A 26,254-nucleotide genomic window follows, 5' to 3' on the forward strand; every position below is an offset into this window, starting at 1 on the left:
TCTAATTCTCTCACTCCAATTAAAGTTGCATACATTAAATGTTCATATGTTGAAATCCACCTGTTTTATCTTATCAATGGCTTCTTGAGACTCTACAAAATTAAAATTCAAACTCTAAAACAATTAACTTTTTCTTTAAGAAGCTTTCCAAAAAAAAAAATCTTCATAAGGCCTCCTACAAATTAAATGAAAATAAATTCAGTTTTAATCTCACTTAGTTTTTATTGGAAAATAAACATTAAAGAGTAATTTAATAACTAAAAGCATCCATGTTTTAGATGATAATACCATAAGGTAGAGCCACTACACTACAAATGGGCAATACGCATTCCCAATTTCTCCAAGAAGAAAAGATTAAACCAAGTCTCAGACAGAGGTAATACTATTGAGAAATTAAAAATGGCTTTAGTTGAAGGATACTCCCTTTGAGGTGAAGTCAGAAGTTATTCTTACTTATGGATTCAAATACGTGGGCAGAATTATCAAAGAATAAGAAACCAGACATGAAGAGCAGGGTAGAATATTTAGGGAAAAATAGAATGTCACACATAAATTTCTATTGTTTTCTTTTACTACACATCTCTTCTCCCAACTTTCAATTTTATACACTTAAAGTCTTTTTCTAGCTCATCTCTATAGAAAAAAATAAATTAAAAGCTCAATATATTCTTTATATATTGTCATTTATCGATGTTCTAAAGGGCTTTTAAAGCTTTTAATAAGAACAGAATTGTTTTCTTCGGTAAATAAAGAAGTCTGTAATGGTATTTGACAGTAACAATTTGCATTTTACTAACTTGGCTGACCATTTGATTAACCATATTCCAACATAAAATTGACATTTCTTTCAACAAATTTTAAAGTCTTAAAATAGGATATAAGATAATAAATGAGGAATAAGCTGCTTTCCTGTAAAAGAATGTCAGGAATTCTCAAAGTGTTAAAAATAAGGCGAGACCCCCCCAGTCAGGGGTTCTGGTAGAATACAAAACATACTCGGGACGCAGCTAAAGGAATAGTGAACAGTTAGATGCCAGCAGCTGGGTGACCTTGGGGAACAGGCAGAAAAAGGAGGAAGATGTGCAATGTTGGGGCCAGTGGCGTCATGTGACACTGAGGCCCTAAGGCATAGACAGCTTTTGTGACACGTGAGCTGGAACCTGGGATCGAAGGTCCATTATTTAATGCACTAGAGCGATGGTGTCCATATTCACCCCTTTGATTAGGAACTAGACGCAGCCGTGGGCAAAGTATGGCCCGCGGGCCGGATCCAGCCCATTTGAAATGAATAAAACTAAAAAAAAAAAAAAAAAAAAAAAAAAGACCATACCCTTTTATGTAATGATGTTTACTTTGAATTTATATTAGTTCACACAAACACTCCATCCATGCTTTTGTTCCGGCCCTCCGGTCCAGTTTAAGAACCCATTGTGGCCCTCGAGTCAAAAAGTTTGCCCACCCGTGAGCTAGAGTGATGGGATGTCACATCATCCCATGTCTTATCCAAGGGTTAATTGGAAGCGCATTGACCAAACAGCAAATTAGTCTTCTCCTAGAAACTGCAGAGCATCACAGTCAATGAATGTTTGCTGAGTTTGAAGGAAAGAGTTTAAATAAAGGGGGGAATTGTGAGAATAAACAAATCATCTTTTCTGCCAAAGAACAGTTTAGATAGCCGCCTTTTCGGACAGAGTGACTTGGCAGTCGCCACGTTGGCCACATGGCTTGCAGCTCCCCTGGAGGCCACCATCCTGAAACAGCAAAGGCCAACCTCTCCCTTTGAATTAGCCAATCGCGAAAGACTGTGCACCTGAGCTCCAGTCCAGAGCAAGGGACAGGTCACGTGCATCAGGGATTATAAAGTAGAGCAGCCCACCTGCTCGTGTGCATGCGCTTCCAGACCATGTGTGCGCACCCTTCTACGTAGAAGTAAAGATGTTTGCCTTGCTGCCTGGCTCCCGAGTATGTTTTGTGTTCTACAAGGACCCCTGACTTGGGGGACTCGCCTAATTTCTAACAAAAGCAAGAAATAAAGAAATAGAATTAACAAGGTGGGGAAATGTTTTTTGTTTGCATTGTGGCATACACAAGAGAGTCTTATTTTACTTGTTTTTCAATGATAAGCTGTTTTATGCATAGAAAATAGCATATATAATGCTTAAAGTTTGTTAGATATATGTTTACATAATGATAAAAGTCACCTAACACCCAGAACCCAGGTGAAGGAACAGAGCCTTCAGGATATTTTAAAGACCCCTGGACTCTCCCTCCCTGAACAAAGCCCATCCTTACCCCTGAGAGATAACTATACTAATTTTCCTTAAACCTTGATTTGATTTTCCTTTCAGTTGTACTATAAATGAATGCTTGGCCGTGTGTGGCTTTAAGGTTTAGCTGTATGGACACTTCTGCTGAAGTGAGTTTAACAAAGGAGGGAATTCATTAGGAGAGCACCATGCTATCTCACGGAAGACTACAAATATGGACCCCAAGAATGCTGCCTCTCCCTTGCTCATTGCTCATCATAACCAGTTTTCTCTCCCTTTTTTTTTTTTTTTTTTTTTTAGTGTAGGTGCCAGCCAACAGCTACAGAGTTTATATATATTCCGCCAATCAGAAAGATACTGAACTTATTTTTTTCAAACCCGAATGTAAGTTCTCCTGGAAAGGACTGATGTGACTGTTTCGGTTTACTTACACACCATTCAACAAGTCAGTTGTGGTTAGAGTGAGAGTCAAACTATGCAAATACAGCAGCTCCCACTGGGCTGTGCAGATGGAGAGAGCAAGGGCCTACTCCTAAAAAGGAAGTCGTCCTCAACAAGTGAAGGGGACTGAGAAGAACAGGAATAGGCACTCATTCTGACTATATTTTTTAAAATATTAATATTGTCTGATCTTTAAGCATCAGCTTAAAAGAGAATCACACAGGAAGGCATAGTAGAGTGAAAAGACCATACTCTAAAAGTTAAAAGACCTGGTTTTCAGTATCTAGTTAACCAGCTGGGGAAACTCAGAGAAGTCACTGTACAGTAAAGGGGTTAAGTAAATTAGTATTATTTTTGTTGCTTTTAAAACTGAATCATTTTAATGATGGGTTAAATCCCAATATATGTTGATAGATATAATTTTTTTCTTTTTTGACTTCTTAATCAATGTGTATTTTCTACATCCCTTATCTAATGCTGAAATTATATGCTTCATGTTAAATGATTAAGCCCCAACATGAATCCCCTGTTTAGAGAGACACTAAAAAGGAGAATTTGTTTTTTCCTACAAATGTAAAGAAAAATAAATATTGAGCCTGACCCATAATAGGAAACTCTGTATCTGATATGTACTTCATGGCTCCAAAAGGGCAAGGTATTGAGAAAGATATACTTTTCTTTCCTCATCTGACCTAACCTTTCTCATGAGTGGCCATTCCCGTGGTGACAGCCTCTGGCAAACTTTGACAGTAGCATCACCAATTAAAGTGCCTCTTCTTCTAAGACAGCCAGCACCCACTTTATCCTCGGTGTGCAATTTGGCCTCTTTCTGTCCTAACTCTCTTCTTCTGGATGGCAGTTTGAGAAAACAGACACCACTGCTTGATTTCTCTCATACCACGGGAAGCTTCGACCCACTGAAACCTCATCCACATGGCACTAGTTACTTTTCCCTGAACAGCCCTCAAACTCAAAAGGCACAGCCCCATGAGCCACAAGACCAAGTAGATAGATTGCAAATGATACAGATGGCAAACCTATTGTTAAAAGAATAAAATAATGTGTTAACAATTTTACTCCAGTACGTAAGCTAGATTCAGACTGAAAACGAATGATTAAGAGAGGTAAGGCTTCTCTTTCTTAGCAACTACCAGATACTAGATATTAGCTCCGTTGTTTAAATATGGTACCTTGGTTATTCTGTAATAAAAATCTCCACTTTTAAAATGAAAGGGGGACCTTGAAAAAGTAACATATTTTGTAAAATCACACACACACACACACACACACACACACACACAAAACTATCATTTAGAAGGATCAGAAGCATGGGTGCCTAAAGAATGAATAGATTCTGAGTAGCCAGAAAACAAACGTCCACTAATAGACGTTATTTTTCTCCTTTTAGGTAGATCAGTATTTCTATTAAAACCACCTTTTTTTCTAAATATATTTTGATTGATTTCAGAGAGGAAGGGAGAGTGGGAGAGAGATGGAACCATCAATGATGAGAGAGAATCATTGATGGGCTGCTTCCTGCACACCCCACTCTGGGGATCGAGCCCGCAACCCGGGCATGTGCCCCGACCAGGAATCAAACCATGATCTCCTGGTTCATAGGTCAATGCTCAGCCACTGAGCCACACCAGCTGGGCACCACTTCTTTTTTTAACTTGATGGGGTGATTTAATGATTTTAACACTAGTGAGAATCTCACACAAAAATTTTTATATTTTCTACATCATGGTAGCAACTCCAATAAAAAGTATATTGTGAAGTGGAAATGCTAATGAAAGTACTCTAAGTTATTCTAAAATTAAATAGCAGCATTATTCCTGCATTTTACTGGCTATTTTGGAAAATTAGAAGAAAACTAGTCAGTGAAGAGTATTTCTTTACTGGGTCACACTATAAAGAATGCTGTTAAAATTCGATCTTAAATACAACCCTTTAATTCCAAATCAGCAAGGTCTGCCAGGTGGATACATTATTATCCCATTTTATCTTTCTACATTATTTCTAACACTTTTATTTAATTAAAACTTGGCTTTCTCCAAACAAACTTGAAAATAGTTTTTAAAAACAGACATCAATGTTTTGCATTCTAACAAAGGACATGCTTGAATAGTCTCCCACATGCCTTCCTAGAGAATATGCAGGTATTTACAGGCATTGTAGTGAGCCAAAATGAAATTGATATTTCATTAAAATCACCTTGAAGCGACAAGAGAGTTGCACTTGGCCATTGGGTATGAAGATGAACTACTAGATCACTACATTTTCTTTTAGAGGAATTGCTTTAAGAACACAAATTATTTTAACCTTAATGCTCACCACAACAAGAAACAAAAAATATTGTCATAATAAAAAGATTCAGTTGAAGAATTGCTGCCCTTCAGCAACAGAGAATGTTAGTATGAGGTTTTATAAAACAATACCTATTTGATATGTATTTATAGGATCCACTACTGTGTTTTTATAAATGGTGATATTAGATCTTATGACTCATGCTTATTTGTGCTTTTAATTAATCACTTGTTAATTTTAATAACAAAAGGTCACAGAGATTGTTGATATCTAAGAAGGAAATTAACATTAAACATTAGAGAACTTTCTTGAATAATGCATTGTTTGAATAACCAGACTTGCTTTAATTAGCATTTTCCAATGAATGTTTATTTATATTAGACAAGGGAGTAATTCACATTCAGACTATTGAACCACCTTTCTGCAAAGTTCAGAGAAATAGTAAACACTTGAAGTAACAGAAATGGTAAAACATGATGGCTTACTTGCTGATAATGATCATATTTCACTCCGAAATTATGGGTCAAATTGTAATGTACACTTCCATATCACACTTAAAAACTATGTTATGCTATTTTCCCATGAACCATCCCCTCAAGGAGCCTCTAAAGTCATTGAATATATTACACCAATGAACACTGAAGGACCCCAGATTCCAGTTTAAAGCAATAGATTAGCAACTACTATTTTTTAATGATTAAGTATCGATTCCCCACAATTCCAAGATTGAATACTGCCAGGGCGACCAGCAGACCCTGAGCGATGGATGAACAGACTACTCCAACACAGGTTTCTTTGAAAGAGAGGGCTAAGGGACTCCTTTACATCAGTAGTAAAAGCAGTCCTGTTCACCTGCCTCGTTGGCTTTTTATTGTAACAACAGCTTAACTCAAATTGACCTCTAGACACAATCAGCAGGGCAAGTATCCTTAAGAAAGTATATGCTTCTACAAGGTCAGGTCTTTAAAGACTAAACATAGAGATTCTAGCAAAACACCCCAGGGGATCAGACTTGTTTGGAACAGTCAAGGAAGGGGCTGCTGCTTTCGGCAAGGTCCCCGACCTTTCAGAAAATCCTCTTTACAGACATTCCAACCAAGTCCCAGGGTTCCCCAGAGAATACACCTCCACTATACAGGGCTTTGCAAAAGTAGGTTCACAGTTGTGAGACTGTAAAACACAGAGTTTATTCTTGCATTATTTATTAACTAGAGGCCTAATGTATGAAAATTCGTGCAAGAGTAGGCCTTCCTTCGCCTGGCTACTGGCACTGGCTTACCTCTGGCACCTGGGACCTGGGCTTCCCTCTGCCGGCTGCCAGCAGGCACCCAGGATCCAGGCTGCCTTCCCTCTGGCCCCAGCTTCGTCAGGAAGGATGTCCAGTCTAATTAGCATATTACCCTTTTATTATTATAGGTTATTGTATTATTTTCCATATGAAAAACTATAAACCTACTTTTGCCCACCCTAAAATAAGTACTATATATATCCTGCAGCTGAGGACCTGTGAATAACATGATTATTGATAAAAATGGAAGTTATCAAGTTATCAACAGATCTTTTGAAGATTCTACAGGAGATACAATTAGTAACAATAAAAGATATATAACTCATGAACAGTCTAACATTTAAATTTCCATATACAAATTTTAATATTCATGAGCATTTCTTCCTAAAAGCAAGTTGTACATAAGACTTACTTTGTTTCTTTTTGTTTGTTTGTAAATCCTCATTGTAAGGTATTTTTCCATTGGTTGTCTCCTGCACATGGCTCAACCAGGGCCAGGGATCAAACTTGCAACCCTGGTCTGGTATGTACCCTTGACTAGGAATCAAACCCTTGACCTTTTATGGGTGAGCCAGCACTCTACCTCTGAGCCACACCAGCCAGGGAAAGATTTACTTTCTAAAAAAGAAAATTCTTAAAGAAAATAAAATAAAATAGAAATAAATAAAATTTCGTATGTACCTAGACCAGTGGTTCTCAACCTTCCTAATGCCACGACCCTTTATTACAGTTCCTCATGTTGTGGTGACCCCAATTTCATTGTTACAAATTGAACATAATTAAAGCATAGTGATTAATCACAAAACAATATGTAATTATATATGTGTTTTCCTATGGTCTTAGGCGACCCCTGTGAAAGGGTCATTTGACCCCCAAAAGGGTCGCGACCCACAGGTTGAGAACCGCTGATCTAGACCAAGCCAGGAAAAAAAAAAAAATAATCTAGTGTTATGTTTGCAACTATTAATAACTGGAATCTTGAAGAAAGTAAATAATTCTGATTTAATCTAAAATTTTAGTGTATTTTCTATTCATCACTAAGTACTAGTTTAGTAGAGTCAAATTTGATTTTTTGTATTATAATTAATAGTCATTTTTAATAATATATATTTAAGGTAACCACAGAAAATAATATCATCCAAGACTGATCCATCATAATAATTTATGATTACTATTTTCCAAAAAAAAGACATCAAATGAGTTATACACTATTATAATTATAGTAAAACTAGAGGCCTGGTGCACAAAATTCATGCATGGAGGGGGTACCTCAGCCCAGCCTGAACCCTCTCCAATCTGGGACCCTTTGGGAGATATCCGACTCCTGTAGGATCGGGCCTAAATTGGCGGTCGGACAACCCTCTCACAATCCGGGATCGCTGGCTCCTAACCACTCACCTGCCTGCCTGCCTGATTGCCCCTAACCCCTCTGCCTGCCTGCCTGATCACCTCTAACTGCCTCTGCCTGCCTGCCTGATCGCCCCTAACCACCTCTGCCTACCTGCCTGATCGCCCCTAACCAGCCTGATCACCCATAACTGCTCCCCTCCTGGCCTGACTGCTCCTAACCACCTCTGCCTCAGCCCCCGCTACCGTGGCTTTGTCTGGAAGGAGGACCAGACGACTGGAAGATGTCTGGTCAACCCAGTCTCATTAGCATATTACCCTTTTATTAGTATAGATATTTATTGATACTAATGCAAGAAAAAAATCAACATAATCATCTACTCTTACAAAGATTTATAAATTTATATCAGCTAATAATCTTCTTAGTATTAACATACCTACAAAAATCTAGAGTGATTCAAATGTTAAATTATACACTAAACAATCTCAAATAAAAACCAGAACTGGAAAGTGGTAAAAGAAGTGAAAACATTTTATTCAGGACTATGCAATAGGGCAAAAGGCACTCAGTATCAACCCTGGCTCAATTCTGAATACATCAGGGGCAAGTGGGAATTTATAGTGGAAGAACAGGATGGGGCGGGGGGGGGGGGGGACAGTGGGTAGAAAAATACTAAGAGGAAACATCAGGGGTAAAAGGGATTCTGGCTAAACCAACCTAACAGTATTCTCTGCTGAAGACAAGCAAGATGATAAGACATCACCTGGAGGATGATGAATGATGATGAACCTGATCAGATACGAAGCATGATCAGATATTAAGAATGAAACACTTTTGCTAAATTGATTTGACAGGGTTTTTGCTAAAACTGGATTTTACAAGTAAGTGTACTGTTGAGCCCAGAGAATATTCAGAAGCCAGATTGAAGATTTGTCAAGCAAAGAATCTAGCACCAAAACACAGATGACTTTAGAACATACCCTGTAGTAATGCCTAATCACCACGAGATGATTTGCATACTGAACATCTATTCGCAAAAAGTTCTAGGTGTGAACATATTTATCAGCTGGGTTTAAAAGAAGAAACTATTTTTTTTCCATAATTATGAGCCCATGGAAGGTCTTTAAAGACTACAACTATAAATAGCCTTAGCCAGTTTTGCTCAGTGGATAGAGTGTCGGCCTGGGGACTGAAAGGTCCCAGGTTCGATTCAGGTCAAGGGCACATACGTCAGTTGCAGGCTCAATCCCAGCCCTGATACAGGTGTGTGCAGGAGGCAACCAGTCTATGTGTTTGTCTCACACTGATGTTTCTCTCTCTCTCTGTCTCTCCCCCTTCCTTCCACTCTCTCTAAAAATCAAAGGAAAAATCACCTCAGGTGAGGATTAACAACAAAATAACTGTAAATAAAGAGGCTGATAGAATTTAAAACATAAAAATTTCAGAAACTTGATTAGTAAAATGCCATTATTGATGTTTACTAAAGACACACTGGCCTCAGCTGGAGAGCGTTATGCTAAGCGAAATAAGCCAGTCAGAGAAAGATAAATATCACAGGATCTCACTCATTTGTGGAATATAATGAACATAAACTGATGAACAAAAATAGAACCAGAGACAAAGAAGCATCGAACAGACAGTCGAACCTATGAGGGAAGGTGGGGGGTGAGGGGGTAAGAGATCAACCAAAGGACTTGTATGCATGCATACGAGCATAACCAATGGACACAGACAATAGGGGGGGTGAGGGCATGTGCTGGGGAGTGAGGCGGTCAGGGAGAGGTCAATGGTGGAAAAAGGAGACTTATGTAATACTTTAAACAATAAAGAACTAGAAAAAAAAGACACACTGGCCTCTCAGCACAAGTCCCTGAACCCAATGAGCAAGGAATATGCTGTTCACACTCCTTGGAACTCTGCCCAGGTCTCTACAAATCTCTCTCTCTCTCTCTCTCTCTCTCTCTCTCTCTCTCTCTCTCTCTCTCTCTCTCCCTCTCTCTCTCTCTCTCTCTCTCCGCCCCTTTCAGGTATTAAATATCACCTTCTCAGCAGGGTCTTACCTGACCACTCTAAATAAAATAAATAGCATAGTCCCTCACAGAAAGAGATCTTATTCTTCTTCTTACCCGACTTTATTTTTACCCAGAGCATTAATCACCATCCGACATACTTTCTATTTACTTATTTTCTGTCTCCATTCCCATTCCAAATAAAAGTATAATTCATGATGATAAGGACTTTATTTTGTCACTCCCATATCCCCAATAACTAGAATGGTGCCTGCTCCAAAATATTTGCTCAATAGATTTTCATTAAACGAACAAAGGAGAAAAAAAAGATTATCAAAATGTGTCTAAATGCTGTCAAATTACCTTCCCAAACTGTTGTAGCCATTATCACTACTTGGCAAAATGTAAAAATGATTATAACTGCTTCCCCACACTTTCACCAACACTAGATATTATCCATCTATATAGTTAGTTAGTTAGTTACTGAGTTATTATCAAAAGGATAGCTGTAGCTATTATCAAGTGAATAGGCAAACTCTAAGATGTGAGCAAAAATATATATTTAATTTATGCTGGTATATTCCTTTGTAACACACTTTAAAGAATAAAGAAAGATAATGATTCAGAGTTAATATTTTTAATAGTTCATACTCATACCTTTTAACTCTAATAAAATGCAAATTAAAAAAAAAAAAAAAACTTGTCTAAGGCAGTAAGCCCTCCATTTCCAGAAAGCATCTTTTAGCCAGCACCATCCTTCTGTGGAAGAAACCATTTCCCTGGCAGCTCTGAAGGAAAGCTTGAGGAAAATGAGAGGATCACTCACTATAAATGCCCTCCTGGAGTCCTTTCAAGAATATGCTTCCATGATGGATAAAGGGAATTCAGAGACTAAGTGGCACTCAGCTAAGATTTACAGGAATCTTTGGCATAGATTCCCAACAAATATAAATGTGCAAGGAAAAGATAGTTGTGACGGGGATGAAGACATCCTTTATGGGACATGGAAGACCCCAAGGACCAGTGATTCTGGGAATGCACACAGGCTGGTGAACAGCCCTGGAGAATGACATTTTAAAAGAATATCAAGCAATTGGAAGACCTATGAGGAAACTGGCTTAGAATTCAAAACTGGACAGTCTGTATGCTGAAGTATTATAAAGCACAGATTATCTTAAATTTTTCTCAGTAGTCATAGATCATTTCCATTCCCCATGTAGAAATCATAAAAATAGGTCACTCTTTGAATAGTTCTGAGTTAATAAAAATAATAGCATAAACCAAAATGAACACAACATTCTGACATTTTTTTCTCTTTAAGTTATTCTTTTATCTCGTGTTCAGTGGAATTTTAAAAAGTAAAATAGATACCTTCCCAAATTTGAAACTATAGATTTCCTATAAAAACCCAAGATATTCAAGCCTACTCCTGAAATTAGTGAAATTCACTATCTTTGAGATAGAACTTAAGTTGGAGGTAAAGCCAATAAAAAGATAAAATACTGCCAGATTTACAGAAGACTTGGATCATTTCAATGATGTGGCCAACAGATGGTAAACGCAGAGCAATGGAAGATAATGCCAAAATAATTACTTCGTAAGCCAGGAGCCAAGCTAGGGACGTGTTCTCTGAGAAATAACATTCTGCTCACTGCGCAAGAAAAAGACATGTACACACAAGTATTAGAAGAAGAAGAATCAAATCTATAGAAATGAAGAGAGATCAGTCAAGTTAAAAATATTCTAGTGGAGGAAAAGGAAAAAATGAATATTTCAGATACAGCAATTAAGAATAAAATTCTATTAAAGTAATTCAATAGCAACAGTGCCTGCCTTTTAAAAGCCGTATGTGGATTTGGGGGACGAAAAGAGATAAACCAAAGAATTTACATACTTATATGCATAGCCCATGGACACAGGCAATATTATAGTGAAGACCTAGCGGGGTGAGTAAAAGCTGGGAGGAGGGAAGGAAAAAGGTGGAAAATGAGAGATATCTGTAATACTATCAACAATAAAAAATATATTTTTATATTTATGAATTTTAAAGTAAGAAAAATAGCATCCTATAAATATGTACCTTCAAATATTAAATACCTTAAGAACTTATACATGGGAAAGATGAACATTTAGTCTCAATATATAGGGAGTCGCCAAAAAATGTATACATGCACTTTGAATAATTATAAAGGTAGTGTTCATTAAAATGCATTTTATTTTCAAAATTGAGCTATCAACTATTAAAGTGTATATATCTTTTTGTGACACGTTGTATATAAATATTATAAGAATAGAGCAACTTTTTAGCAAATTCTGAGATAGAACTTCTGAAAAAATAAATGATTCAGCCAAAGAGTTGCAGGACAAACTAATCCAAACTTTCTAAAGTGGATGGAATTGGTATTATTAAAGAATAAGATTGTCTCCCTGAATGAGTCTCTCTCAATTCCTATGAAACCTCTTTCTTATTTTTCTTAGCAAAACATTCAAGAAGATGGGCCTGAAATGAACTAGCAAGGACTAAATTGACTGTGGTCAATTTCACAGCAATTGAACAAAAGAGGATCATGGAATCTCAGAGCTGGCAAAATCACCAGGGTCAGCCCTTCATTTCTTACGTGAGGAAAATGAGATTCAGAGAAATGAGGTATCTTGTCCTTTAAAATAGGTGTAGCTGGTGACTCATTTGACTCTGAAGCCAACTTTCTTCTCACTCCCAGGTCATGCTTTTTCCAGTGTATCACACCAGAGATGGTGAATACTGCTTCTTATAGCCATAGCTTCCCCAACACACACACTCTCTCCTTGTCTGCCTCTCTCATGATAGACAAATGTCTATCACAATACAATTTCTCACTGAGCAGAGACATAGGTTAAAATAGTCCTCTAGCCCAGCTGGTGTGCCTCAGCAGTTGACACCATCAGCCCAGGAACTAAGAGGTCACAGGTTTGATTCCCAATCAGGGCACATGCCCAGGTTGTAGGAGGCAGCCAATTAATGATTCCCTATCATTAATGTTTCTATCTCCCTCTCCCTCTCCCTTTCTCTCTGGAATCAATAAAAATACATTTTAAAAAATAGTCCTCTACACAGTACCCCATGCATCCCCTACCTAGGATAAGAACTGACACATAAGAGTACATTTCTATTCCATCCCTGAATGACAGGAAGTTGTACTAGTATAAAACATCTATGCCCTAGGGCAGTGGTCGGCAAACTGCGGCTCGCAAGCCACATGTGGCTCTTTGGCCCCTTGAGTGTGGCTCTTCCACAAAATACCACGTGCGGGCGCCCACGTGCAGTGCAATTGAAACTTCGTGGCCCATGCGCAGAAGTCGGTATTTTGTGAAAGAGCCACACTCAAGGGGCCAAAGAGCCACATGTGGCTTGCGAGCCGCAGTTTGTTGGCCACTGCAGGGTGACAAGTTAATATTGGAACTGGAGTGAAAGACCCCATACCAAAATAAACTGAGAAACGTCATCAATGTTTGCTTATTAAAATGAAACCATTAAAAAGTAGCCAACAAAGAAAGTGATCCATTTCTTCTACAATATTAACTTAGTTTGGATGAGAATAAGCTGTACCTTGAATTCATCACTCCAATAGGAGTTGGTTAAGAGGGTTAGGTTTTCTACCTTATCAATTTTAAACCCAAAATAGAGGAAAACACAAAAGCAGTTCAATCTAAATAAAAGTACAGCTTTGAACTTCAAAATAATCAGGTATTGAGCAGAGGCTGCTATTTTTCCACCTCAGATTCTAATTAGCTTTCCCTGGTCTGAGAATGATATGCATCTAATAAACTTGCAAATTTAGCAATTATCTTTAAAATTCTTTTTCTTTAAATAACTTGAGAGTTGTCTTCTGGGACTAAAAGCATAAGCAACAGATACAGAGATGTTTAAAAATGAAAAATTTGCCTGACTAAAACATACTTAGAAATGTGAAAAATCCACATTTAAATAAGTTACCTCAAAATTGCATCATTTGACCATGAATTTCAAACTTATTAAACTTTCAAACCCTCAAAGGCAGAAGAAAAATGTCAGCAGTTGATGGCAAGCAAGAGTAAGCTTTGTATTATGGTAATGCTTTGCAAACCACAAAATCTGCATTTCAGAGCAGAAAGAATCTCCACAACCACCAAAGCCAAATTCTATATTTCACATTTGTGCAACATAACCACAGAGTTTGAGTTATTCTCCAGAAGGGACAAGGGCAGTTGGAATTAGATCCCAAGGGTGCTGCCTGCTTACTCAGAGATTGCCACCCCCTTCCATATCAACATGCAGCCTCCCACAGTTCCCTCTCTTCCAAGCCGGATGGAGGCCATCGCTTATACAATAGGGAACCTTCACTCTCTTTTCCTCATCTGTGTTTTCTAGGTTCCACTTCACCCTAAAAGTCAAGGCTGTTTACTTTGGCGTCTTTATCTCTTCATAGAGCATAAGACTTGACTTTTTGCTTTCTAGCTTGAATCAATAGGTCTAAAACATAATACAACCTTCATTCTTTTCCACCCAAAGTAGGGCGACAGTAAGTAAAATACATTTTTCAGATCTAGGATAAGTATAAAGAGAAGCTATGAAAGTGAATTCTAATTAAGGTATGATCATATTAAGTGGAGCTCCTATAATGACTCAACACAGTTGGTTGGTGGTTAAGAGGCAGGCACTGGAGTCAGCCTTCTAGACTTCGTCTTTTTGTTTTATAAAGATGTTTTTATTGATTTCAGAGAAAAGAAGAGGGAGAAAGAGATGGAAACATCAATGTACTACACATACACACAAAGCATAAACTCCCTGGGGTGGTTTTCCATGATTACTGCCTCAATGCTTCTTTTTGAAATATCAAATAACATATTATTTCATTACTATTATACCTTTTAGGGGACAGTTGGCTTTTTAAAACTTCCGCCAGCCTATCCATTATGTAATCCAGGATCTACTTGCACAAGTGCCTTTAAATGTCTGTCTCAGGCTTCTTCTTCTGTAATTCTTACAGAATTAAAGCAGACAGTAAATATTCTGGTGCATGTTGACTGCAGACATTTGACAGCTTTTTCATCCCCTTCTAGGCTTCCCTCTTCAGAGCAGAGACCAAAGCTCGGGAACTATATTAATCAAACTCCTTTGGCAACATGACTCTACAGATTAGGCTCTGCCAATTTGGGTGAGTTTGGAAGAAAGAAGACAGAAGCAGATTACCCTTCCACTGACAGGGACAGGCAGACAAGCGAACTTGGAAGTCATAAAGTTGTACAGTGGCCCCTGGATATTTCCCCCTGAGATATCTACCTTCATGCTACAAGTTCTCTGTGTTTTCCTAACAAGGCAAAAATAGCAACTTCCTGATCCTCTAAAAGTCTGTAGCAAACAGAAAGTCAGTGACAGCTTTTTCTGGCATTTACTTTCCAAGCCCATCCAATGATTTTGCAAGCACTTAATCCCCTATCTTATATTCCTTTCTTCTCAAAATTCCTAGAATGGTATCTGTTTTCTTGACTAACCTAACGGATAAACACAAAAAGTTTTCATCACAGTGCTTAGCACACAAGACACTCAATAAAGGTAACTTGTAATGGTAGTCAGTAGTAATGACAACAGCAGCAGCAGCTGCAGAGACAGTAAATTAATTCCCCACATACTCTAACAAAACAAGGGTAGAGTACTATGCAAATTAGGGGAAATTCTGGATTATGGAAATCATAAGAGAAATACTGCATTAGTTTTTAGAAGTAGGTGTAATAATTCAATTCAGCTATCATGCTTTTCAGAACTACAAATGGACTTGCAAGTATTGTATGTTATGTCCATGTGGTTTGGTAGAATAATCTCTAGAAAAGAAACCAGCAGATGTAGGTTCAAATCTTAGCCACTTTTTAACTGTGTGCTTGCACAAGTCAGCTTTCTGTGCTTGTTTTCAAACCTGCAAAATGAAGTAGTCAAACCAAATGCTCACTGAGGGCCTATTCAGGTGTTTAATGCTATGCTTTTAGAACTAAGTATATGAAGGCCTTAAAGGTCCTTGAAGACTACTGCCTAACATCATTTAAATATTCTCCTGAAATCAAATACATGTGATTAATTTTCCTGAGAAAGAAAGCATTTACATATCAAAAGGCATTTTTCATTTTAACATAGCCTAGCTCCTGTCCCAATTACCATCAAATTTTTATTAATAAAGTGATGCAGTCTCATATGAACCAATTTAGTCAAGAGAAAAGAGACAGACCTGAAAAGCAGTCATTCATCTACTCATTTCAACTATATTTCAGAGAGCAATTATGCAACGGTCTTTTCAATCATCAAAAACAAATAAATAAGTACATTCTACCAAAAAAGGGGGGAGAGAGGGAGATGAAGAGAAACAGAAGATAGACTATGAAAACATTTTGAAAAGTACAAAGCATTAAATAAATGTAAATATAGGCTGCTTCGACCACCTATCTGGAGAATTAACCAATCATTCCATTTCTTTATGATGCTAAAAAATTTAAAATTCCTAAGGCAATCCAGCAGTTAGTAATTAGAGAATGAGCTGTGAGTCTAGGCCAACCGTGGGCAAACTATGGCCCGCGGGCCGGATCCGGCCCGTTTGAAATGAATAAAACTAAAAAAAAAAAGGACTGTACCCTTTTATGTAATGATGTTTACTTTGAATTTATATTAGTTCACACAAACACTACATTCATGCTTTTGTTCCAGCCCTCCGGTCCAGTTTAAGAACCCATTGTGTCCCTCGAGTCAAAAAGTTTGCCCACCCCTGGTCTAGGCCCACATGGGGTTGAATGCCACATTTCAGAAACTGCTTGCTGTTTGACCATTAGCAATTTCACCTCCATGTGCCTCAGTTTCTCATTAGTTAAATGAGAAGAAGAACCTCACAGAATTTTTGTGTGGATTAACTGACAGAATGCATGTATACTACACATGTAGAACACTTTTAGAAATATGCAGTCTAGGTTAATTGCTCAATGCCTATTTGTTTTTGGCAGAAATTGTCCCACCAACCTTTTGTTTCACTTCATGAATTATCCTTAGCTAACCTCTTGGTGCCTTTGCAGAATTTCATTATTCTAAGCCCAGATCTGCAGGGTTAAATTGATTTCAATGTATACCACCTTGGACATGTAAAGATATGCTAGAAAGAAAAGCCAGACAAGTCAGAAAGTAAATTCAACTTATTAAGTTGAAACTGAAGTTAAATTATAGAGTGCCGGGAGCCGGTCCATGCTTGCTGTTTCAAGGGACCTGGCATATATGGCATACTGTTCTTGGCACTATGTGTTTTAACCAAGGTCTCTGAGAAAGGTGGTTTCCCCAGGTAGGGATTTTCCCCTGAAGTTAGGGAGGGAATAAAACCCCTCAACTAAGTGCCAGGCGGGTAATTAATCCCTTTAACTACGAACAGTCATGCTTAAACTACATAATCTTTTCTCCCTGGAATGGAGATAAGAAACGCCCTAACCTTTGTAATAGAGATTGATAGGATTGAATCAACTGGTATAAATACAGTTGTAACAAGACAGAAACACACAGAACTCAGAACACAGAACTCAGAACACGGAATTCAGAACACAGAATCGAGAACACAGGGCTTGGAAGACAGGACCAAGAGAGACAGAGCCTAGGCACAGAACCTACACAGAACGTTCTCTAGAGACAGAAGAACTTCGCTGGAGAGAGCATGCCGGAGGATCCTGGAGAGGGACTGGCCTCGGAGCCTAGAGACAGAGCCTAGCGGGAGAACATGGCAAGGGATCCTGGACTGAACCTGACTACAGAGATTGGCAGGAGAACCTGACTGGAACCTGGACACTGAACCTGACTGGAGTACCTGTACAGAACCTGGCTGGAGACCCTGACAAGCGAACCCGGCTATGATGATCAACTGAACGCTATCTCTGTATCGTTCCTTCTTCGCCGACTCCGTCCACACCTTTGGGGACCCCTGGACCCGCTGGGGTTGGACCCCGGCAATAGAGAAAATATATAATTTTTAAGTAGTGCTTTGGAATACTCCTGACACAATTTAATCTATTAATATCATTTTATTTTCAACAGAGACTGACCCATTCAGTCCTGATTTCATCATAAAATAGACTGTGAGCAGGAAAAAGACCAACATGAGTCCTGACAGCCCCACATGAAAGTCCATGATCATTAATCACCAATGGCCAAGACTGAACCAATCATGTCTATGGGAAGAGACTTCCATAAAAACCCCTAAATGATGCAGTTCAGGTTGGAGAACACATTCTTATGCCAGGAGAGTAATGCCCCCAGTCTCCAGAAGGACAGAAGCTCCTGTACTTAGGACCCTTCTGGACTTTGTCCTGTGTATCTCTTCATGTGGCTGTTCCTTTTTTATGTCTATAATAATAAAAGTATAATATGCTAATTAGACCAGATGTCCTTTCAAATGACCTTCCGGATGAAGCTGGAGCTGCAAGGGAAGCCCGGGTCCCAGGTGTCAGAGGGAAGCTGGTGCCAACAGCCAGGGAAAGGCCTACTTTTGCACGAATTTCATGCATCGGGCCTCTAGTTTTAAAATAAACCAGTGATAACAAATTAAATATCTTTCTGAGCTCTGTGATCAATTCTAGCAAGTGATTCAACTTGAGTAGGGAATCATGTGACCCTTCATTTATAGCCAGCTGGTCAGAAGTATAGGAGGCCAGGAATTTGCAACTGGCGTCTAAAGGAGGGAGTAGTCTTATGTGACTGAGAGCATCACCTGTGGGACCTGTGGGCACTGGAGGTGGTAGTGTCAGAACTGAACTGAATCGTAAGACACTGCTGGTTTCTGGAGAGTTGGAGATCTGGTCGGTGTGGGGACTAAAACCCAATACCGTTGGTGTCAGAAATGCTGTGTTTAGAAACAGTTCATAAACTTTTAGCAATATCAGCATACAGTGCTCCAAACTGTTTTGTGTTCAATAAACAATACATTCGAAGTGGTCAAAGTCATACCATTTAATTTTCTTAAAAATTATCCCTTCCCTCTTCACAAAACATCCAATAAGCACTAGTTTAAAGTTTTTATTTAAGACCTAGTAATTATCAAAGTCTTTCCTTTAAATATTTTTTCCATAGTTATCATTTAGATAGTCTAATGTCAACACCATCCTTTGAAGGACAATGTGAATAGCGCCACTAAATAGTGCCCCTGCAGTTTTGCAATGCTCTGGTCCTGTCTTAGCTTGGGTTTCTCTACAAACTGATATGGGTATAAGTAGTTTCTATGGGAGGTGATAATAGGAAGCTGTATTAAGGAGTAGAAAAGAGAGGAAGAGAAGGGAGGAAAAGTTAATTACTGGTACATAAATTAGTGTTTCCGGTTTCTTTGGATATAGTCCAAGAAGTGGAGTCGCTGGGAGGCACGAACATACAATGGGGCAAAGACAGTCTATTCTAGTGGTCAGCAAACCGTGGCTCACCACAAGATACCACGTGCGGGCGTGCATGTACAGTGCGATTGAAACTTCCTGGCCCATGCGCAGAAGTCGGTATTTTGTGGAAGAGCCACACTCAAGGGGCCAAAGAGCCGCATGTGGCTCGCGAGCCACAGTTTGCCGAGCCGCAGTTTGCCGACCACTGGTCTATTCAATAAATAGTGTTAGAAAAAATGGACAAACACATGCAAAAAAATGAAAGTAGGCCACTTTCTTACGCCATATACAAGAATAAACTAAATAGAGATTAAAAACTTTAATGTTAGACTCAAAACCATAAAAATCCTAAAGGAAAACACAGGCAGTAATAGCAATATTTTTATAGCAATATTTTTTCTGCTATCTCTTTGGGCAAAGGAAACAAAAGAAAAAGTTAACAAATGGGACCACATCAAACTAATAAGGTTTTGCACAGCAAAGAAAACCAACAACAAAATAAGACAACTGACTAAATGGGAGAACATATTTGCCAATGATACATCTGATAAGGGGTTAATATCCAAAATTTATAAAGAACTTATAAAACTCAACAACAAAAAGAAACAACAACAACAAAAAACAATCCAATTAAAAATGAGCAAAGGACCTGAATAGACACTTCTCCAAACGGGACAGGCAGATGGCCAAGAGACATATGAAAAGCTGGTAATCATCACTAATCATCAGAGAAATGCAAATTAAAGCCACAATGAGATATCACCTCACACCTGTCAGAATGGCTGTCATCAACAAATCAACAAGCCACAAGTGTTGGTGAGGATGTGGAGTAAAGGGAACCCTCATGCACTATTGGTGGGAATACAGATTGGTGCAGCCACTGTGGAAAGCAGTATGGAGTTACTTCGAAAAATAAAAATAAAAAACCCTGTGTTTTAAGAAGAATTCTATGCCTATCTTGTAGAGATTGGATTCAAAAAGTGCAAAGTAGGTGTGAGAAGTATCCTTGAGGCCACAGGGAACACAGTGGAGCAAAAATGGTAGCTTGGACTAGACAAGCATAGAGTTAAAAGACAGATGAACTGATACAAAATTGGCAGAACTTGATGATGAATATGAGAGTAGGTAAGATACTTCTACTTCCCCTTTTGGCTTTTGCTCACTGGAGCCCCATAAAGGGAGACACTTTGTCTTGTTCACTGCAGTACTACAGAAACTAATATAGTGCCTGGAGCAAAGAACTGTTTAAAATATGTAAATAAATAAACTATTAATGAAGGAAAAAATTCAGAAGAGGGAAGGTTATTACACTTTAGACATGCTTTTGAGACATTCAAGTGGAGATGCTAAGTGGACTAAAGCTCACAGGAGGGTCTGGTGCCGAGATATAAATATGGGCTAGTCACATTTATTGGATAACTGACACCCTGGCCATGCTTGAGATTCCTGGGGAGGTAACTTAATGTGAACCTGACTGTCCACAAATTAAAACTGACGTATAACTGCAAATCAATTTCTCCTTTGAAAATTAATGTAAATATTCATGTTATTTTGATTCCAACAAATTGGAAAGAGTAGTTTTCAGTGTTGCTTTTTTGTTTTGTTTTGTTTTGTTTTGTTTTGTTTTGTTTTATATTATCTTGATTGCTCAATCCCTCAGAGGTAATTTTGTTTTACTCTCAGCCATAATTTCCATCCAGACACAAACACACGTGTGTGTTATATTTGAAAAGTCTGTGATAAAGCTTAACACAGCTTGAACTATTATAAATAGGACAATTATTCAACAGTGTTCTCAAATAGCTCTCTTTAGCCTCTACATTTTCCAAAATACAGAGTTAATTACTTAGTAGGACATAATGGCAAATAAAATTAAATGGAGTAAAGGCACACACACACAGTTGTCAATAGAGAGAATCTCAGAAACAAAACAACTGTTTACTTGTAGGTCTATAAAGCCAAGGAAAAAAAACTCTTTCCAAAGATTGTTATTGTTTGTTTTTAACAGAAACAGAACATATACAACAAATGAATAGTTTATATATTATACCTAACAATATCATAAATTTACAAAAAAGCATCTGATCTCGGGTAACCACTAGTAAACAGTGGTTAAATTATATTTGCAGCATTGAAAACAAAACCAAATAAATTGGAACTCCAGAAAATTTTACCTATTTTAAAACTTACTTCACTTTAGATTTTCCTTGAATGTTTCTTTAAGCCCACACATGACAGAGGAGAAAACAGATACAGTGGGGCCTTGACTTATGAGTGTCCGGACTAACGAGTTTTTTGAGATACCAGCTGTCTCTCGGCTGATTTTTTGCATTGAGTTGATAGAGTAATTTGAGTTAACGAGCTCTTTAACGAGCTCGGTCTCGGAACGAATTAAACTCGTATAAGTCAAGGCCCCACTGTATAAGTGAGCATAAGTGATATCCCCCAAAGCATAAAGAACAGACTTGGGATTTGGATCTGGATGTGTCTTAAGCCAGGGCCCAATTCATCAAACCACCCTTTTTCACTTTTATCTTGTGAGTTTCTCTATTAAGATGAATCTCTGCTCTGTCATGTAGATTAACCCAAGGGCCATTACTCTAAATAAGCAGGAGAATTAAAATACAAAGCTTATATTTGAAGCTGACTGAGTCATCACCACCTGTTTATCCGAGAATTGCGAAAGAAAACTAAGGAAAAGTAGGCTGACAGAATTATATCCAAGGGTGAATCTGTTCATTAGGCCATATCAGCCTTTAGTTATTCAGGGTAATTTGACTCCAACCAAGACAGGGTGCGGAAGTGCCCAGCTGTAAGTAGCCTGTAACGAGCCCTTAACTCTGCTTCTGGGAAGAATCAGACTCAATTTTAGATTTTGGAAATATATTGGACATGAATGAGGAGAATACAGTTTTTAAAATCTAACATAAAAGTCAAATGAAATACACAAATGAACTTGCTTCCAGGAAACCAAAACTTAGTAGAAATACTTCCTATATGTTATTAGATTCTGTTTATTACATTTTCTCAAACATCTGATCAGATGTAGAGGGGCGCCCAAATGAAAAGCTCCAGAATTTACCTCTCCTCTGACTTCCAAACTCAAGCTTACTTCTGCATTTGCTTATTCCATGGAAATCTCTGGAACTCTGTATGGACCTTCTCCCCCCAAATCTGCCCATCCCTTAGTTTTCCCTTCGACATTCTGTAGTGTTCATCCCACAATTTTAAATCAAAAACTTGAAAGCCACTCTACTCCTTCACACCCCACATAAAATTTATCAGCAAATCCTACTGTTATCATATCTAAATGTGAATGGAATCCATACAGTTGTCTCCCACTCTACTATGACCAGCATTGCCCAAAACACCACCAATTCTCTTCTGCTCAAATGCATGAGCCCCCTGTCTAAACTCCCTGCTTTTAACGTACCCCCTACCCAAACTAATAATAATTACAGTGATATTAGAAAAACATAAACCTGGTTATGTTCTTTCCTTGCTTAAAATTCTTCACTAACATCCAGTTGAACTTGAAAACCCCTTTTCATGGTCAAAGGTGAAGCTCTGCTTGATGGAGCCTAGCCTACCTCTCCCACCCCTCCCCCTTCACCACTCACCATGGTGTCACCGTCATACAGCCACAGGGCTAAGTCAGAAGCTGGTCAAAAGCACTGAGGTCTCTCGCACTTTGGGATTTCTGCATGTGATGTCCCATTTGCCTGGAACTGTCTTCTTCCCGTTCATCTGGGATTGTTCTTTTAATCTTTCTGGACTCAGCAAACATGTCATCTTCTCAAAGTCCTTCCAGAGTCATCCCATTTGGAAAGAAGCGGCTCTTCCCCAATACCCCGCAGCCTGGTCTGTGATTTCTTCACAGCACTTAAAGCAACAGGTAATTAGATGTCAATTGCCTTGTTTACTGGCTTATTTCGTGTTTCCCAACAAGACTGTGAGCTCTATGAGGCCTAGGCTTTGTTTTATCTACTAAGTTATACCCAGCATCTGGAACATCATGAGCACTAAGTATGTATTACCTGAATGAACAATGTAGCAAAGTGATAATCATGGCATGTATCTTCAAAGATCGTCCTGGCTAATTATTGGAGGGTACTGAAAGGATGTTGAAGGCTTCTCACAGCCTTCCCTGTCCTTCGAATGCCTGTTTTGCTCACCGTTCCCACAGCTGGAGCTATTTGTAAAGACACAGACTGAGCGATCAATGGGTAGTTGAGATCACCTGCCTGTATAGTGTATGAGACTGCCGGCAGACATGTGCAAAGACCTCATCTTGCAGCCAGCTGCCCAAGACAAGCCTCAAGTGTAAGCTCTCTTCCTCATTAAACCTGCCACCAATATTTTTTCTTAAAAGTAAGAACATGGCTTTTTAATGATACTTAAAACATATGGTATGGCAAGAATTATTTAAAATGTGTTTCTGAGGCCTGAAATGTGGTACCGCCTATTAAAATATAGATAATTTGGATAAGTCTATCTTCCTAGGATAAATGTGAGATCCAGCTTATCTTATTAGAAAGCTAATATAGAGGAAGTTGGTATTCAGGCAGTTAAGTAATTGATATAAATTCTCCCAAGATATTAGATCCCTTGAACTTTTCTACCAGTGAGCAGTTTGTCCATTGGCCTCTGTGCATGAAAGAACTGCTCTTAACCCAGAGGTCAGGAAAACATTGTCCATTGGTCTGCCTCTTTCTTCAGTTTCTCCTTGCCTTCTGTGTACAGGGCCTGTTTGTGAATTAACACTTAATCTACTGAATTCGGAACCTACTGTAAGTAAAAGAGCAAAAACCAGTTTTGATTATGTACTATGATTATATAAAATATTATATTGGGGAAAACTGGATCATGGGTGCACAGGAACTCTCTATACTATTTTACAATTACTGAGTCTTAAATCATTTCAAAATAAAAAGTCTAAAGAAAAATAGAAGGAACAAATGCTTGCTGACGGGATTATCCTATATAATAAAAGTCTAATATGCTAAGTATCCGGTCGTCTGGTCATCCATTCAACCAATCAAAGCGTAATATGCTAATGATATGCTAAGGCCACTCAATCGCTCACTCTGACATGCACTGACCACCAGGGGGCAGATACTCCGGCCTGTAGGTTAGCTTACTGCTGGGGTCCAGCATATCAGGACTGAGCGAGATGGGCTGGACATGCCCTGGAGCCTTCTTGTGGTCCCTCCCCAGCTGGCCAATCTCCTGCATCCCTCCCCAGCCTCAATCATGCACCACTGGGGTCCCTTGGCCTGGCCTGCACCCTCTCGCAACCCGGGACCCCTTGGGGGATGTTGCAGAGCCAGTTGTGCCCTGATCCTACAGACCAGGCCGAGGGACTCCACTGGTGCACAAATTCGTGCACTGGGCCTCTAGTATGAGATAATAGTGCAAAGAATTTAGCGCAATATCCAGCACATTATAAGTGCTCTCTAACTGATAGCTATCATTTTTATTGTCTAGGAATTGAAACTTAAGAATTATGAAAACAGACTATATATCATTGAGAAATGAGATGAAGTAACTCAAATTGAATTTTGAATTGAAGAGCAATAAATGGACAAAAGATAAGATGATATCATTAAGAACTCATCAGTTTCAAACTCATTTCTCATTGCCCACCTACCATCATTTCAGTCACTTGACATTATACCCAGGAATCATTAACATATTACTGAAATATTTGTTTGGCTTTAAAGGGTTGCATAATTTACTACAAATAGCACATTAAAGTTTTCTATCTCTATGCACTTTAAGACTAATGATGCTTTGAGTATTTACAGCTTACTAATAGCTATAATGCATTATAAATAGTTCACTACCTAATTACCTATTTTAATTCATAGCAGGGCTTAAGCAGTGGGCAAAAATAAATTGTGATAAATATTTACAGACAAGTTAAACTGACTTTTTGGTGCGTATAAATGGTCCTATTGGAATAAAGTCAGAAAATAGACTTATCAGAAGATTAAGGTATATGAATATTTACTTTCTTCTTTTCGAATATATAGTTGTTTTGAGAAATATTAACAGTGTGAGCCCAGCCAGTGTGGCTCAGTGTTTGAGCACTGACCTATAAGCCAGGAAGTTTGATTCCTGGTCAGGGCACATGCTAGGGGTTGCAGGCTCCATCTCTAGTAGGGGCTTATACAGGAGACAGCCAATCAATTATTCTCTCTCATCATTGATGTTTCTATCTCCTTCTCCCTCTCCCGTCCTCTCTGAAATCAATAAAAAAATATTTTTTTAAAAAAAGAAATACTAACAGTTTTGATATTCTAGCTTTAATAATTATTTTAAAAAACAAGTTCTATTCACTAACTGATACATGTCTAAAATATACTATAACTACATAAATATTACAGTTAAGGTATAATAAAAAGAGCATGTGATTTGGGGTGAGAAAACATGGACTCTTTCATTGATACATTTATTCAGCACATTTTATTGAGCTCATACTATGTGCTAGTCATTCTTCTAGACACGAGGCATACAAGCAGGAAGCAAGACAAAATACCCTGTGGGGGCTTACATCCTAGTAGGGAAGACAAACAAATGAACACGAAGTACAACATTCCTTGTTATAAAGAGTTGATGTGGATCCATAAGAAAAAGTGAAGAGTGATGGAAAATATGTTATATGGTGGTCAGGGAAGGAGTCTTCAAGGAGAACGCATTTGAACAGAAATGAGTGAAGGTGAAAAGTAAGCCATTTGAAATCTTACAGAAGAGGCGTCTCCAGAAGAGGGAGCAAGCAGCCAGCACAAATGTCCTGAAGATGGGCAAGCTTGACAGGCCTAAGGAACAAAAGAGAGCCATTGGGACTAGACTAAAATAGTCTCGTAGAAAACGAGGTAGGCATGATCGCAAGAGAGATGTTCATAGGCCTGAGTGTTACTGAGTGTGATGGGAGCTCCTAGGAGGTTTGAGGAAGTATGTGTGTCGTCATCTGACTTAGATTTTTAAAAGTCCAATCCAACTGCTAGATGGTGAAGTAACAACAGTGGATGGGGCAAAATGAACAGGGAGGCCTACCTTAGGAATAGTTTTCCAAGTGAGATGTGTCAGTGCCTCTTCTCAGAAATATGAACAAGGTATTAGCCTATATAGCCTCAGTTTCCTCATCTACAGACTGGGAGCTATACCTGAGCTGTCACCTATTTTAAGTTAAATT

This window comes from Myotis daubentonii, chromosome 5, assembly GCF_963259705.1.
Source record: "Myotis daubentonii chromosome 5, mMyoDau2.1, whole genome shotgun sequence".
Taxonomy (NCBI): domain Eukaryota; kingdom Metazoa; phylum Chordata; class Mammalia; order Chiroptera; family Vespertilionidae; genus Myotis; species Myotis daubentonii.